We start from the raw sequence: 16,667 nt of genomic DNA on the forward strand, positions 1-16,667 counted from the left end.
ACAAATTACGGGAAAGATTTATGTCATATTTATTTATTTTTACTAGTAATGGCGGTGATCTGCCATTTTAAGCGGGGCTGTGACATTGCGGACCCCTAACTGACATTTTTAACAATTTTGCGCAAAAGTTATCTACAAACTAGGGGAAAATATTTATGTAATTTTTAGTTATTTTTATTTTTTTTACTAGTAATGGTGGCGGTCAGCGATTTTTAGTGGGACTGCGACATTGCGGCGGACAGATCGGACCCCTGACTGACATTTTTGACACTTTTGGGGGGCCAGTGACATTACTACAGTAATCAATGCTAAAAATATGCACTGTTACTGTAATAATGACACTGGCAGGGAAGGGGTTAACACAAGCGGCGATTAAAGGGTTAAATGTGAGCCTAGGGGGTGTTTTCTAACTGTGTGGGGGGATGGGCTAGCTGAATAAATGCAGAACGCTGTCCTCCAGCCATCCTCGCACTGTCCTCCCGCCGTCCTCCAGCCATCCTCCCACCGTCTTGCCCCGCTGTCCTCCCCCGCCGTCCTCTCGCTGTCCTCCCCTGCCATCCTGCAGCCATCCTCCCGCTGTCCTCCCCCGTTGTCCTCCAGCCATCCTCCCGCCGTCCTCCCCCGCTGTCCTTCCCCGCCATCCTGCAGCCATCCTCCCGCCGTCCTCCCCCGCTGTCCTCCAGCCATCCTCGCGCTGTCCTCTCACCGTCCTCCAGCCATCCTCCCGCCGTCTTCCCCTGCTGTCCTCCCCCGCCGTCCTCCCGCTGTCCTCCCCCACCATCCTGCAGCCATCCTCCCGCCATCCTCCCCCGCTGTCCTCCAGCCATCCTCCCGCCGTCCTCCCCCGCTGTCCTCCCTCCAGCCATCCTCCCCCGCTGTCCTCCCCCACCATCCTCCTGCTCTGTGCTCGGCTGATGCCGGCACCTGTCTTCCAGTTCCCTTCCCTGCGAGCGTTACGACGCAGGGGGGTGGAACCGGCGGCAATTTCAAAAAATGTAAATACATCAAATGAGATGATAGAAAGCTGTGATCCTAATGGATTACACTGTATCATCCCATTTCACCACAGGATTTCACCTGGTGGAAAATAGAGAACGACCATGGCGTCCAAAAAAAAAGCATTCTTTTTGTGCAAAAGCGCTTTTAGACGAACTGGAAAACAGCGACAGGGAAACAGAGTTACTTGAAGAACTGAGCGATAGCGATTGGTGGGAAAATTGGTCATTGGGTACGGAAAGTGAGGACAGCGAGGATTCTGATGTCTCTTTCTGGCACATCGCTCTGTGGAAATTCTGAAGAATCATTTGATATTCTTCCCAAATTCCACACCTATGTGCCAGAAAGAGACATCAGAATCCTCGCTGTCCTCACTTTCCGTACCTGATGACGAATTTTCCCACCAATCGCTATCGCTCAGTTCTTCAAGTAACTCTGTTTCCCTGTCGCTGTTTTCCAGTTCGTCTAAAAGCGCTTTTGCGCAAAACGCTTTTTGGATGCCATGGAGCAAAACGGGGTCCGCCGGGCGGAAAGCCCGTGTGAAAGGACCCTAAGATATATTATATGGCTTTGTGTTTTTTGTACAGCACTTCAGTATATGTCAGAGTTATTTAAATGTATAATCATTATAGTGTGTGACTGTGGGGGGACATTAGAGTGTAAGCTCTTCTGGTACAGAGACTGATGTGGCTACCTCAGTGATCTCTGTACAGCACTGCAGTATATGTCAGAGCTATAAATGTATAATAATAATAGTATGGGATTGTGGGGGGACATTAGAGTGTAAGCTCCTCTGGTACAGAGACTGATGTGAGTGTGGGGGGACATTAGAGTGTAAGCTCTTCTGGTACAGAGACTGATGTGACTGGCTCCATGTTCTCTGTACAGCACTGTAGTATATGTCAGAGCTATATAAATGTCTAATAATAGTGTGTGACTGTGAGGGGGGGGCATTAGAGTGTAAGCTCTTCTGGTACAGAGACTGTTGTGACTGGCTCAGTGATCTCTGTACAGCACTGCGGTATATGTCAGAGCTATATAAATGTATAATAATAGTATGTGACTGTGGGGGGACATTAGAGTGTAAGCTCCTCTGGTACAGAGACTGATGTGACTGTGGGGGGACATTAGAGTGTAAGCTCCTCTGGTACAGAGACTGATGTGACTGGCTCAGTGTTCTCTGTACAGCACTGCGGTATATGTCAGAGCTATATAAATGTATAATAATAATAGTGTGTGACTGTGGGGGGGCATTAGAATGTAAGCTCTTCTGGTTCAGAGACTGATGTGACTGTGGGGGGGCATTAGAGTGTAAGCTCCTCTGGTACAGAGACTGATGTGACTGGCTCAGTGATCTCTGTACAGCACTGCGGTATATGTCAGAGCTATATAAATGTATAATAATAGTGTGTGACAGTGGGGGGGCATTAGAGTGTAAGCTCTTCTGGTGTAGACACTAGTGTGACTGACTCTTGATTAATCACTGACATTGAGCGAGAGGCAGTAAGTTTCCTATGCAATGGAAAGTAGGTTGGAAGGACAGAAGGATGTCTGAAGGGCGACTCTCCTACCTCCTCCTCCTCCTCTTCACTCTCTCGTCCTCTGATGCAGAAGGCGACATCCGTGGGGACTCGGTGTGTGAAGCTCTCGCAGCAGACAGTAAAACTCACCTACATTATTTATTGTTTGCGTCTCTCCAGTAGTCAGTGACAGCAATGTGCGCCTCGCCATGCAGAGGACAAAGCAGCCACCAACCGCCATGCCAAGGCGCTTCAAGGGGACCAGCTGTGTGTAATGGTGGTGGACATATCCTAAGCTGATCCAACAGTCAGGCAAATCACCTGGAAATTTTAAATAGAAAATAAACCTGAGCAGAGATATGTTTACATCAATTGCTGCCCATCTACTGAGAATGCCAGTTGTCTGGCAGGATTTACTACTACAGTATATACTATATAATACACCCAGATAGTTTGGTATTTACAATGGTCAGCATAACATTTTAGAAGTTTTGTTTAGCTATTTGAAGTTGAACTCCCGCCTCATTTTTTTTAAAGGTTCCCTAGCAGTTTAAAAAAAAAAAAAAAAAAAATGTAGCTCAGGCTGCAATAATCACCTTCTCTCCATTGCTGTCCTCTGCAGTAACAGTAATTCCATTTTTCACCTCAAGATGTCCTCAGTCTTCCACTTTGAATGAAGCCCAGCATCAACCAGCTGGATGACTGAGAACATATTATGTTAGTGCAGGGTGTCATGGACCCGCTCCCAAGGAGGGGCCACAGTACAGGGCTTGCATTCTTAGATTTATGATGCAGAGAATTAAACAGAGAGTGGTGCTGACATCATCAATGAAGACTACTTTCAGCCAGAGAAGAGCCAAACAATATGCGTCAGGTGGCCGTGGCACTTCAGGCCAGGGATGTTGGGAACCCCTCATAATGGGCATAGAAGGTTTACAGACCCAGGAATTCAGCACAGGGATGGTGGAAACCCCTCATAATGGGCACAGCAGGGGTACAGACCCAGGAACTCAGCACAGGGATGTTAGGACCCCTCATAATGGGCACAGCAGGTCTACAGACCTGGGAACTCAGCACAGGGATGATGGGAACCCCTCATAATGGGCACAGCAGGTGTACAGACCTGGGAACTCAACACAGGGATGATGGGAACTTCCATCATGGGGACAGCAGGTGTACAGACCCAGAAACAAGGCACGGGGATGGTGGGAACCCCTCATAATGGGCACAGCAAGCGTGCTGACTTGGGAACTCAGCACAGGGAGGTGGGGGCCCCTCAAAATGGGCACAGCAGGTGTACAGACCCAGGAACTCAGCACGGGGATGGTGGAAACCCCTCATAGTGGGCACAGCAGGTGTACAGACCCAGGAACTCAGCACAGGGATGGTGGGAAACTGCCATTCCACTCCCTGACAGCGAGGTGTGAGGTTGCTGGTTCCTTAGCTTGTGTGCTTCCAGAAGCCAGGGGCTAGAGTTACTTCTCTTCCCCAGGAGGGAGGCTGGATCCTGGGGAAGACCCCGGCGGGGGCCCTCTGGATAGGCCTGAGACTAGGCCTCAGTCTATGAAAGACATTGAGCTTGGCCCAAGGAGGGATGAATCCGTGTCTACCTTTAGACGAAGAATTGTGGACAAGCTGACGCGGATTGAGAAAAAGGAGGAGAAATTGTCAGCTTTAAAAGCTGAATTTAAAAAGAAAAAGTTGTTTTGTGCCAAACTCTACAGTAAGAAGAGACTGGCTCTGAGGCCTGAATTGAAGGACTTGGAGCAAGCTTTAAAGAAGCAGAAAGAGCTGGTGAGCTCTCTGAAGGAAAGCAGTGGAGCATTTTAGGAGAAATACATGAATGAGGAATGTTTCAGCTGTATGAGGAGAGGAGTCGTTTCCAGCATGGAGAGTGACCCAGCCAGTGAGGAGATTCGGGTACCGATAGAGTCAGCAGAGAGTGAGAAAGTGGGCCCAGAAGATGAGCCCAGCTCTTCAACACCTCAGACATCTGCTGAGCCCCCAATGGCGGAGGCCTCTGTCTCCCTCCCTCTGCAGCAGCAATGTGGAACATCTGAGCAGGAGGTTGAGAGGAATACTGGCATGTTGGAGTTCATCAGTGAGCTGGAATCCCCTCTGGATGGAAGAAAGTTCAATTTTTCTGTGGATTCCTCAGATGAGGAGATGGATACCATTCCTCGCCCTGTGAAAGAGAGACCTGTGGAGAAAGGAAGATTTACCATAAGGTCTGCAACAACCAGGAGGGAGTTTGATCCCACCATCAGCCATGACACAGCAGAGGTGACACAGCAAGCAGGTACAGTGTGTGTGCAAGGTGGTGATATGAACTTTAATAGTGACAATGTGCTTACTGAGGGTTGTAGTGCTATGGGCTGTCAGCCCAGACCCATAGACAATGTGCAGCATGCAGTGCAACCTGATGCAACTGCTGGAAAAACTTAAAATATAATTGGTGGGAAAACTGAAAATAACATTAAGCTTTTGGTTGAAAAGTCTGCAAAGAGGAGCACCATGGACAATGCAGAGGCTTTGCCTGGACCAGATACACAGTGGCTGTTCCAGACAAAGGTGGAGGAGGTGCTGGGAGCAGTAGTGCTACAACTGTTTTGGAGTCTGCAGTAGACAAGACTGTGATTGAACCCAGGAAAGCAGCTGAGTGCTCAGAGCAGGGGGAGGGGGTGGGTCTTGTCTCTGCTGCTCCAAAGACTGCAAAGGTTGTTTCAGGCTCCTTGTCAGCAGGTGTGGCTGTGTCTAAAGACAATGCTGTAATTACTGGTGGTATGTCTGGGAGGAAAACCTATGCTGGTGCTACTGCAGGATCTGGGAGCGGGGTGCAAGCAGGGAAGGAGCATGGAAATGTTTTATCTTCCTCATTATTTAAAAGGAGGAATGTTGTACAGTTACGATGGGAGGGAGAGGGTGTTCCCCCATATAGGAGAGCTGTGGTGGATAAGATTCTGCAGATGGGTTTTAGACCCGCAGATATCTGATCAGTCCGATCGGCTCCTATGAGTATGATTTGTCCTTTATCCGTTCCGGAGTCTTTGGACATACTGTATTTTGGGAAAAATAGGAACACGTGTGTAGGAGCCTGCCGGACTGACAAGGGCTAAGCCCCAAAGTTGTATCACGCCAGCCACTCATTAAAATGGTGACAGTTCTTGTACGCAATGAATCTATACCACAAGGGGATTTATCTGTATGGCTGAGGAGATATGGAGACATCCTGAGCCCCTTATAGAAAATTATAGATGATCGAGGAATACGGACGGGGGGATGGTCTGTGCAGCTAAGTGCAGCTAAAACTAAGAGTAATTGACAATGTCATCCAGCATCTGCCATCCTCAGCTTTCCTGGGGAGGGACAGGCTGACCATATTCTATCCAGGGCAGCCAAAGCTGTGCAATAAGTGTGGGGATAAAGGGCACTTTGCATCCTCCTGTCCAGTAATGAAATGCTGTCTGTGTCAGGATTTAGGGCATTTGGCAAAGGATTGCAATATTATAAGGTGCAACTTGTGCAATGCGGTGGGGCATCCTTATAGTCAGTGTCCTGAGGCAATGCACAAACAGCCTGAGCTCATGAGAGAGTTATTCCGCCTGGACATGGAGGATGCTCAGAGCTCAGCAGCTAGGGTGCCTGTGATTCCCTCTGAGTCTGTGCCAATGCCTAGTGTGCCTGTGTCTTCCCAGTCAGTGGTGCCCCAGTCTGTGCCTTTGTCTAGTGTGCCTGTGCCTTCCCAGTCTGTGGTGCCCCAGTCTGTGCCTTTGCCTAGTGTGCCTGTGCCTTCCCAGTCTGTGGTGCCCCAGTCTGTGCCTTTGCTTAGTGTGCCTGTGCCTTCCCAGTCTGTGCCAATTCCCAGTGTGTCAGTGTCTTCCAAGTCTGTGTCTTCCCAGTCTGTATCTAAGGTATCGGTTGCCGAGAATGTGTCCAATCCTTCTGTGTCTATGTCTTCCAAAATTGCAGAGGCAGCAAGAGGTGCTAAGGCAGGGGCATCAAGTGCAGTGCCAGTTCCCCCCCACCCCCTCGGCATGGCAGGGCTTCTATTAGGGACCCTGGGATGCAGAGGAGTGGGGAGAATGACGAATAGGCTGGCCTGGTGGTAGATAAGGTAAGGGAGAGTGGGGGTGAAGGGGAGGGTAAGAGTGGGGAAACTGTTATTTCCAATTTGTCCAAGGATGATGTGGAATGGTTGGAGGAGAAAAGGAGGAAGGGCAAAAGAAGGAAAAAAAAAGTGTTCAGTTACCCAAAGTCCTCACGTTTTGCCTTTGACAAATAAGTTTGGGGTCCTGTCAGATGATGAGGATGAATGGGACTCTTTGAGTACAGCATCTTCTATGGATGATGAGTCCCGGGGTGCACTGAAGCGCACTGGTTCTCCAGGGAGAGAGAGTAGTCAGGCTAAGAAACGGCTGCCTCAATTATCCTCCATTAAAAGTGGCAACCATTAATGTTGTCAGCTTAAAATCAGTCATAAAATATAATTTTTGATTAAAGGCTCCATGCATGGTGACGGTGATGTTTCTTAGTCTGGCTCTCTTGTAGTGTTTATGCTGTGCGCAATTTGGTTTATTTATTATGTTCTTGTTTTGTATAGTTATATTCAATTATTTTGTAAATATGTTATTTATTAATTTATTTATTATGGTTTTATGGTATATAAGTTGTTGTTTGTAAGAATTTTCAATAAACAAAATTAACCCCCTCATAATGATCACAGCGGGTGTTCTGTCCAGCCAGGGTTTCATAACCATTTGCCATAGTCTGTCAATAATAGTCTATTAGCTAGGTAATAGCACCATCTAGTGGCGTTAGTTGTACGACATCTTGTTTTTCTTATTGTAATATTTCTGCCTTGTGGGCGGCTCTACTCTTTGTGGGTTCTTGCAAGGCACTCTGGGAAGAAGAAGGGGCTGTCCTCAGTCTCCTGGACACAGAATCAGAGCTGTCTCTTCATGTCTTTTTTCTAAAACTCCACCATCTGTGTAACAGCATATCTGGTGAGTCACTTACCTCTGTAACTAGGGCATCTAGTATGCAGAGCTGTGTAGTTGTTTGTATTACTACTCAGGAAAGTTAACTGTGTAGATGTTAGACTGTTAGCTAGCCATGCAGTCCTATGTATAGGCAGTCATTGTACCATGTGCTTCACTGTTATGTAATGTATGATGCATGCAGTTCTTATACTCTGTACTTATACATGTCCTTTTGTATTCTTATAGTTTTACCATATTTCTACAACCCTGTTTGCCATCACATAATAAACCTGTTAAACTACATACAACAGGCCTTTTATTTGGGAGACAGGAATGGTTTATGCTGAATGTTGGACTACACACTGTATGAACGTGTAAGAAGACAGAACAGTAAAACAGATGCTAGTCACCAGCGATAGTGGATCTGACTATACGGAACCGCCATCAGCCACGCACTCCCGCGCACATGATTGCATCGGTTGCCACACAGTCACAAGAAGTGAGAGTGTAACCCCCAGCAAGCACAGCTCAAGCCAAACCACACTGAAGTCTGTTCTTACCTAGACTGAGCCTGCACAGAATCATTAAGCAGCCAGCAACAGAAACACCATGTCCATCAGCCAGGCATCATCATGCAGGACAAGGTCACAAGCGAGCTGCTCTAGCAAGTCCTCCATAAAGGAAATGGCTGCTCTCGCCCGTGCAGAAGCTGAGGCTGCAAAAGTAAGGGCTTCCTTTGCTGCACAAGAGATGCAACTAAAGTTATCACTGGAAAAACTTGCAGCAGAGAAAGAAGCGGCAGCCGCAATAGCCAAAGCAGAGTGCTTAGAAGCCATAGACTGTTCTAAATCTGAGAAACACAGCCAAGTACTCGGACCAGACTTAGCAGCCGCAATAGCCAAAGCAGAGTGCTTAGAAGCCATAGACTGTTCTGAATCTGAGAAACACAGCCAAGTACTCGGACCAGACTTAGATCAACAAGATCCAGCACAGCGCGTCTCAGAATATGTCTACCAGCATCCCAAGACAGATGACACCTATGATCCGGTATATCAGCCAGCGTATACAGTGAGTCAAAGACCCTACCTTCAATCACAGTACCTCGAGCAAGACGGTATGCAGCAAAGTGATCCCGACCACAACTACCACTCTGCGGGACAAAAGCTACGACCTTCTCTTCAACTTAAAGGGACACCCTTTGCGTCAGAGCGGTATTATACAGACTTTCCTAAGCCAGAAACTTCCAAAAGGTATGGTGATACACCACACACGCAGCATAATTGCACACCGGGTAATGTTGGCGCCAACCATGCGGTCATGGACTTTGCTAAGTTCTTTGCTAAACGGGAACTGGTTACCAAGGGACTTATAAAGTTCACTGATCGACCTGAGAACTACAGGTCATGGCGAGCCTCCTTCCAGAACGCCATACGGGACTTAGATCTTTCCTGTAGTGAAGAGTTGGATCTCTTGGTAAAATGGCTTGGAAATGAATCTGCTGAACATGCCAAAAGAATCAGAGACATTAACATAAACTACCCGGGCAAAGGTTTAAAGATGGTGTGGGAAAGACTTGATGAATGTTACGGGTCAATAGAAGCTATAGAAAATGCTTTATATAAAAGAATTGAAACTTTTCCCAGAGTAGCTGGAAGGAGTTACCAAAAGCTCAGGGAACTCAGTGACTTGTTAATAGAGTTACAGGTTGCTCAGGCAGAAGGAGATCTACCAGGGCTAGCATTCCTGGACACTGCCAGAGGTGTTAATCCGATTGTCCAAAAACTTCCTTATAACTTACAGGAGAAGTGGATCACACATGGTTCTCATTATAAACAGTCTCATAATGTACCATTTCCTCCCTTCAGGGTGTTTGTAGACTTTGTTGCTCAACAGGCAAGGATCAGAAATGATCCCAGTTTCGATTTTACACTGTCATGTCCCACTGCCCCTGGTGTCAAACCTCACAAAACACCAGTGGCAGTCCACAAAACTAATGTTGCTTCCACAGGTTCTCCTTTCAGGTCGTTCAAGCCTTATCAAGAAGGGAACAAATGGGAAGACGTTAGCAAGCAATGTCCCTTGCACAAGAAACCACATCCTCTACTGAAATGCAGAGCTTTCAGGGAGAAGTCTTTAGAGGACCGCAAAGAATTCCTCAAAGAGAACAACATCTGCTTCAGGTGCTGCACTACAACAACGCACTTCGCCAGGAACTGTAAGGTCAGTGTGACATGCACAGAATGTGGGAGCACGGAACACAACACGGCTTTGCACCCTGGACCACCCTCTCATGTATCATCCCAAGCAGAGGAGCATGACAGAAAGCAGATAGACACCGACGTAGACACTGCAATAGTCACTTCTCAGTGTACAGAGATATGTAAAGGACTTACAGAAGGGAAGTCCTGCTCAAAAATCTGCCTTGTCAGAGTTTACCCGGCCGGTTACCGAGACAAGGCGATCAAGGTATACGCAATCTTGGATGACCAAAGCAACAGGTCTCTAGCTAAATCCACCTTCTTCAACACATTCAACATCGTAGGGCCTGGTTCTCCCTACTCCTTAAGAACATGTGCAGGTACCGTTGAGACGGCGGGGAGGAAGGCAGCTGGTTACAAAGTAGAGTCCATAGATGGTCAGACCTGCTTGTCTCTGCCAACCATACTGGAGTGTAATCACATTCCTGACAACCGATCTGAGATACCTACCCCTGAGGTAGCAGCACACCACCCCCACTTGAAGCGTATAGCTCACCTGATACCGGAGCTGGACCCAGAAGCTCCAATAGTCCTACTCCTTGGAAGAGACATACTACAAGTTCACAAGGCTAGAGCACAGATTAATGGACCCCAAAACGCTCCATACGCCCAGAGACTTGACCTAGGATGGGTCATCATAGGAGACGTCTGTCTAGGAGGGGTACACAAGCCGACCTCGGTCTACAGTATGCTCACCAACACACTTGAAAATGGACGTCCATCCCTATTCCAGCCATGTCAGAGTAGTTTCCTGATAAAAGAATTTCCACACAGCGATCCTGTGCCTTGTCCTTACGTGGATTCCTCCTGTGAAGATCATGCCTGTGATGGTGAGCAAGATCACCTAGGGTGCACAGTCGTCCACAGAACAAGAGAAGACAACAGGGTTGCAATGTCCATAGAAGACAGGCTGTTCTTAGATATCATGGATCAAGGAATAGTAAAAGACAAATCAAACAGCTGGGTCGCACCTTTACCGTTTAGACCCCAAAGACGGCGCCTACCTAACAATAAGGAACTTACTTACAATCGATTTATCTCCCTCAGACACAAACTCCAGAGGAACCTAGTGATGAAAGAACATTTCTTCACCTTCATGGAAAGAATATTTCAGAACAACCACGCAGAGATGGCACCCCCCCTACAATATTCAGAAGAGTATGTGGACGACTTTTTGAAATCTACATCCACGATTGAGACCGCAATCAGTCTCCTGAAAAGAGCTCAAGAGATGCTCGCCTTATCTAATTTGAGGTTGCACAAAATCGCCTCCAACAGCCGTGAGTTAATGGAGGCCTTCTCACCCCAAGACCACTCAAGTGGTCTAAAGGACTTGGATCTTAGTACAGACTCCCTTCCCATGCAGCGAAGCCTTGGTTTGCTTTGGGATTTAAAGGCAGACACATTCACCTTTCAAATCAGCACAGACGAAAAACCCTTCACACGCAGAGGAGTCCTGTCTACTATAAACAGCTTATATGATCCTCTGGGATTCGTAGCGCCAGTTACCATCCAGGGTAAAATGATGCTACGAGACTTCACCACAGAAAAGGCCGATTGGGATGATCCACTTCCCATGGAGAAAAAAGACCTGTGGACAGGATGGAGAAAGTCTCTTGAAGGTTTGTCCAGCCTTCAGGTAGCACGACCATATGCTTCCGTGTCATCAACTGAAGTCAAGATGCAAAGACTGTATATTTTCTGCGATGCTTCAGTCAAGGCGATTGCAGCTGTAGCATACCTAAAGACTATAGATGTCAAAGAACAATGCCATGTGGGTTTCGTTATGAGCAGGACCAAACTGGCACCACTCCGCGAGCACACGATACCCAGATTGGAACTCCGTGCTGCGGTGCTTGCAGTGGAGTTGGCTGAACTTATAACAACAGGACTACATCTGGAAATCAAGAAAGTCGAGTTTTACACAGACAGCAAGGTAGTCCTAGGATACATTTGCAACGAAATAAGACGCTTCTATGTCTATGTCAGCAATCGGGTATTTAGGATCAGGAGATCCACTTGTCCTAAACAGTGGCACTATGTGTCCACACACCATAATCCTGCAGACCATGCGACTAGATCTGTCGCAGCAAGCCATCTTAAAGACACGATGTGGTTTACGGGCCCTGCATTCCTGTACCGTTCTATGTCTTGCAACATCGAATCTGACTTGTTCGACTTAGTAGACCCGGATGCGGATGAAGAAATCCGACCTGAAGTAACGGTTCTACATACGGTGACTTCAGACCACCAACTCAAGTCTCATCGTTTTGAAAGGTTCTCCACCTGGATGTCACTTGTTCGCGCTATAGCCTGTCTTGTTCATATAGCTCAATCATACAAGTCAACATTTCCGGTGAACCAAAAGCCATGCAAAGGTTGGCATCACTGTAAGCACGCATTTACGGTACCAAATATGGAAAGGTCCAAAGACTTAATAATTCGCACTATACAAGGTGAATGTTATGCTAAAGAGAGAGACTACCTCAACAAAGGCAAAACAGTCTCCAAGGATAGCGCTTTGAAGAAGTTTGATCCCTTCATTGACAAAAATGGGCTGCTCAGAATAGGAGGCCGTCTTCAAGAAGCCAAAGTGGAATTTGGGGAGAAACATCCTGTAATAATTCCCGGACATCATCACGTCACGACCTTGCTTGTACGGCACCATCACATTCAAGTGAAACATCAAGGCCGATTGTTTACCGAAGGGAATCTACGAGCTGCCGGACTATGGATAGTCGTCGCTAAGAGGTGTTTGAGCAAGCTCATCTTAGAACCAGTTGCATCGAAATGAGTGGCCATTGGGCCTCATCACCAACACATTCCCAAGCAAAGATGGGAACATACGCAAAGCCGAAGTCAAAGTATGGAAGCTTGGCGAGTGCAAGTTATTCCTTAGGCCAGTGGCGGAACTTGTTTTGTTGTTTTCACCTAATCTACCTAGTAGTGGCGTCAGTTGACGCCAGGCGGGGAGTGTTCTGTCCAGCCAGGGTTTCATAACCATTTGCCATAGTCTGTCAATAATAGTCTATTAGCTAGGTAATAGCACCATCTAGTGGCGTTAGTTGTACGACATCTTGTTTTTCTTATTGTAATATTTCTGCCTTGTGGGCGGCTCTACTCTTTGTGGGTTCTTGCAAGGCACTCTGGGAAGAAGAAGGGGCTGTCCTCAGTCTCCTGGACACAGAATCAGAGCTGTCTCTTCATGTCTTTTTTCTAAAACTCCACCATCTGTGTAACAGCATATCTGGTGAGTCACTTACCTCTGTAACTAGGGCATCTAGTATGCAGAGCTGTGTAGTTGTTTGTATTACTACTCAGGAAAGTTAACTGTGTAGATGTTAGACTGTTAGCTAGCCATGCAGTCCTATGTATAGGCAGTCATTGTACCATGTGCTTCACTGTTATGTAATGTATGATGCATGCAGTTCTTATACTCTGTACTTATACATGTCCTTTTGTATTCTTATAGTTTTACCATATTTCTACAACCCTGTTTGCCATCACATAATAAACCTGTTAAACTACATACAACAGGCCTTTTATTTGGGAGACAGGAATGGTTTATGCTGAATGTTGGACTACACACTGTATGAACGTGTAAGAAGACAGAACAGCGGGTGTATAGACCAGGAAAGGGATGGTGGGAGCAACCATAACGGACACAGCATCTATATAGACCTGGAAACTAAGCACAGAGATGGTAGGAACCCCTCACAATAAGCACAGATGGTATACAGACCCAGGACCTTAGCACAGGGATAGTTTTAACCCTTCATAATGGGTACAGAAAGTGCACAGATCCAGGAACCTGGCACAGGAATGGTGGCAAGCTCACATAGTAGGCACAGTAGGCGTACAAACCTGAGAACTCGGTGCAAGGATTTCACCAATAGAGTCCCCAACTCTACAACACCTAGCAAACACTGAAATATCTTCTTTTGATGGACTGACCCTCTAAACGCCATCTTTTAAAGCAGAAAATTTTGCGTTTGGTTTGAGTGTACCTTTAAACACACAGTAGATAAATGTATATAGAGAATATATGATGTAGACAGGTGTCGTACGTTGTCTTGTGTGGGCTCTTCCGCCCCCTTATCAATCTTCTGAGAACATCTTTCGTGAACAGGTGCCAATTCCTCTCCCACCCGCGGATTGATTGTCCTGAACAGATTTCACATGCTCAGTTTATAAATAATTACTCTTGGCACCGACTATACGCTGTACACCTATCTTGTGCCTACAAGCTTTCAGAACACTCTTAATATTTCATGAAATGAATTCAGCAAGGTGCTGGAAAGGTCCCGCAGGGATGGTTGTCCATGCTGACAATGTACTTTAGCATCCCATCTCTGAAAGGAGCCTCATACTCCAAATTCTGCCTCTCCAACTGCATGTTGCAGCAGAAATTGGCATTTATCAGGTCAGGTGAAATGTGTCGTTTTGCGCAAAAGCGCTTTTAGACGAACTGGAAAACGGCGACGGCAAAACGGATTTACTTGAAGAACTGAGTGACAACGATTGATGGGAAAATTTGTCATCAGGTACGGAAAATAAAGACAGCGACAATTCTGATGTCTCTTTCTAGCACATCGCTTGTGGAATTTGGGAAGTTTATCAAATGATTCTTCAGAATTTCCAACGGAGCGATGTGCCAGAAAGAGACATCAGAATCGTCGCTGTCCTCACTTTCCGTACCTGATGACGAATTTTCCCACCAATCGCTATCACTCAGTTCTTCAAGTAACTCTGTTTCGCTGTCGCTGTTTTCCAGTTCGTCTAAAAGCGCTTTTGCGAAAAAAGAACGCTTTTTGGACGCCATGGTCGTTCTCTATTTTCCAGGCACAAAGAACTGGAAAATCACAGGCAGGGCACTGGAAAAGTCACCAGGTGAAATCCTGTGGTGAAATGGGATGATACAGTGTAATCCGTTAGGATCACAGCTTTGTATCATCTCATTTGGTGTATTTACATTTTTGAATTTACCACCGGTTCCACCCCCCTGCATCACAACGCTCGCAGGGAAGGGAACCGGAAGACAGGTGCCGGCATCGGCCGGGCATAGAGCAGGAGGACGGCGGGATGATGGCGTGGGAGGACGGCGGGCGAGGACGGCGAGGGAGGACAGCGGGGGAGGACGGCGGAGGAGGACAGCGGGGGAGGACGGCGGGGGAGGACGGCGGGGGAGGACAGCGGGAGGACGGTAGGGATCGCAGGGGAAGGTGAGTTTTAAAATATAAAACAATGTAGCGCTTTTAGCACAGAAATCCTGACATAATCAGACCGCCAGGGAGGTTAAACCCACAACTGCTTTTTTTTACCACTACTAATCCTTTATATTGGCTTTTGAAATGTACAAAAAGCAATTTAGAAATTGGAGGAAAGCTTTAGCACTGGGAAACACTTTTTGAAAGATAAATAGTGCATTTTATATACAACTCCATAGATCAGACCAAAATGAGGGACATATGAGGAGGGAAGAGGGACAGAGGGACTTTGTTCCAAATCAGGGACAGTTGGGAGCTATGCTAATCATGTGACCACTGTGATAGTCAAGCACAGAGTCAAGTGATAACCCAGTCCATCCCAATCCCCCCCCCCCCCCCCCAGGGTATAAAAAAGAATCACCAGGGATGGGTGGGAAAGGGTTAAATAGTGCAACCAATTAACGTGTAGCTCTTTACATATTGTGCATTTATCAGTCCCTGCCCCCTAGGAGCTTACAATCTAAGGTCTCTACATTACATGCATACAAAGGGTCTCTATTTAAAATCATGGCCACCTTACAGCCTAGCTGACAAGGCCCTGCCTGCTCACTGCCCCAGATTCTGCATCCCCTACATCCCCCCTTACACTTTACTGTACATCTCCTGTATCCCCAACTACCAGCACCCTGTACCACCTACATCTCCCGCTACTCTATCTGTACCCTCATTATACCTCACCTGTACCTCTGCCCCCCCCCCCCCCCCCCTCACTACCTCTCACTCTGCACCCCCCCTGCATGACCCATTACCTTACACACTGCACCCCCAGAATCCCTCATTACTCTACACTCTGCACCCCTTGCAATCTCAAAATTTACCCCACACTCTATGCCCTCTACATCTCCTATTTCCCCACACCCCTAGAATCACTCATTACTCTACACTCTGCACCACTTGCAATCTCAAATTTTACCCCACACTCTATGCCCTTTACATCTCCTATTATCCCACACCCTGCACCCCCGGAATCCCTCATTACTCTACACCCCTGCATTCCCCTTTACTCCACACTCTACACAACTTACATCCCCTATTTTCCCACTCCCTGCACCCCCAGAATCCCTCATTACTTCACACTCTGCACCCCATGCATTCCCCTTTACCCCACACTCTACACAACTTACATACCCTATTACCCCACATCCTGCACCCCCAGAATCCTTCATTAATCTTCACTCTGCACCCCTTGCATTCGGCTTTACCCCACACTCTACACTCTACATCCCCTATTACCCCACATCCTGCACCCCCAGAACCCCTCATTGCTTCACACTCTGCACCCCTTGCATTCCTCTTTACCCTACACTCTAACCTCCTTACATCCTCTATTACCCCACACCCTGCACCCCCAGAATCCCATATTACTTCACACTCTGCAAGCCATGCATTACCCTTTACCCCACACTCTACACAACTTACATCCCCTATTATCCCACACACTGCACCCCCAGAATCCTTCATTACTCTACACCCCCTGCATTCCCCCTTACCCCACACTCTACACAACTTACATCCTCTATTACCCCACACACTGCACCCCCAGAATCCTTCATTACTCTACACTCTACACCCCCTGAATTCCCCTTTACTCCACACTCTACACAACTTACATCCCCTATTATCCCACACCCTGCACCCCCAGAATCC

The sequence above is a fragment of the Pelophylax lessonae genome, assembly GCF_965119305.1.
Source record: "Pelophylax lessonae genome assembly, chromosome: 1".
Lineage (NCBI taxonomy): Eukaryota > Metazoa > Chordata > Amphibia > Anura > Ranidae > Pelophylax > Pelophylax lessonae.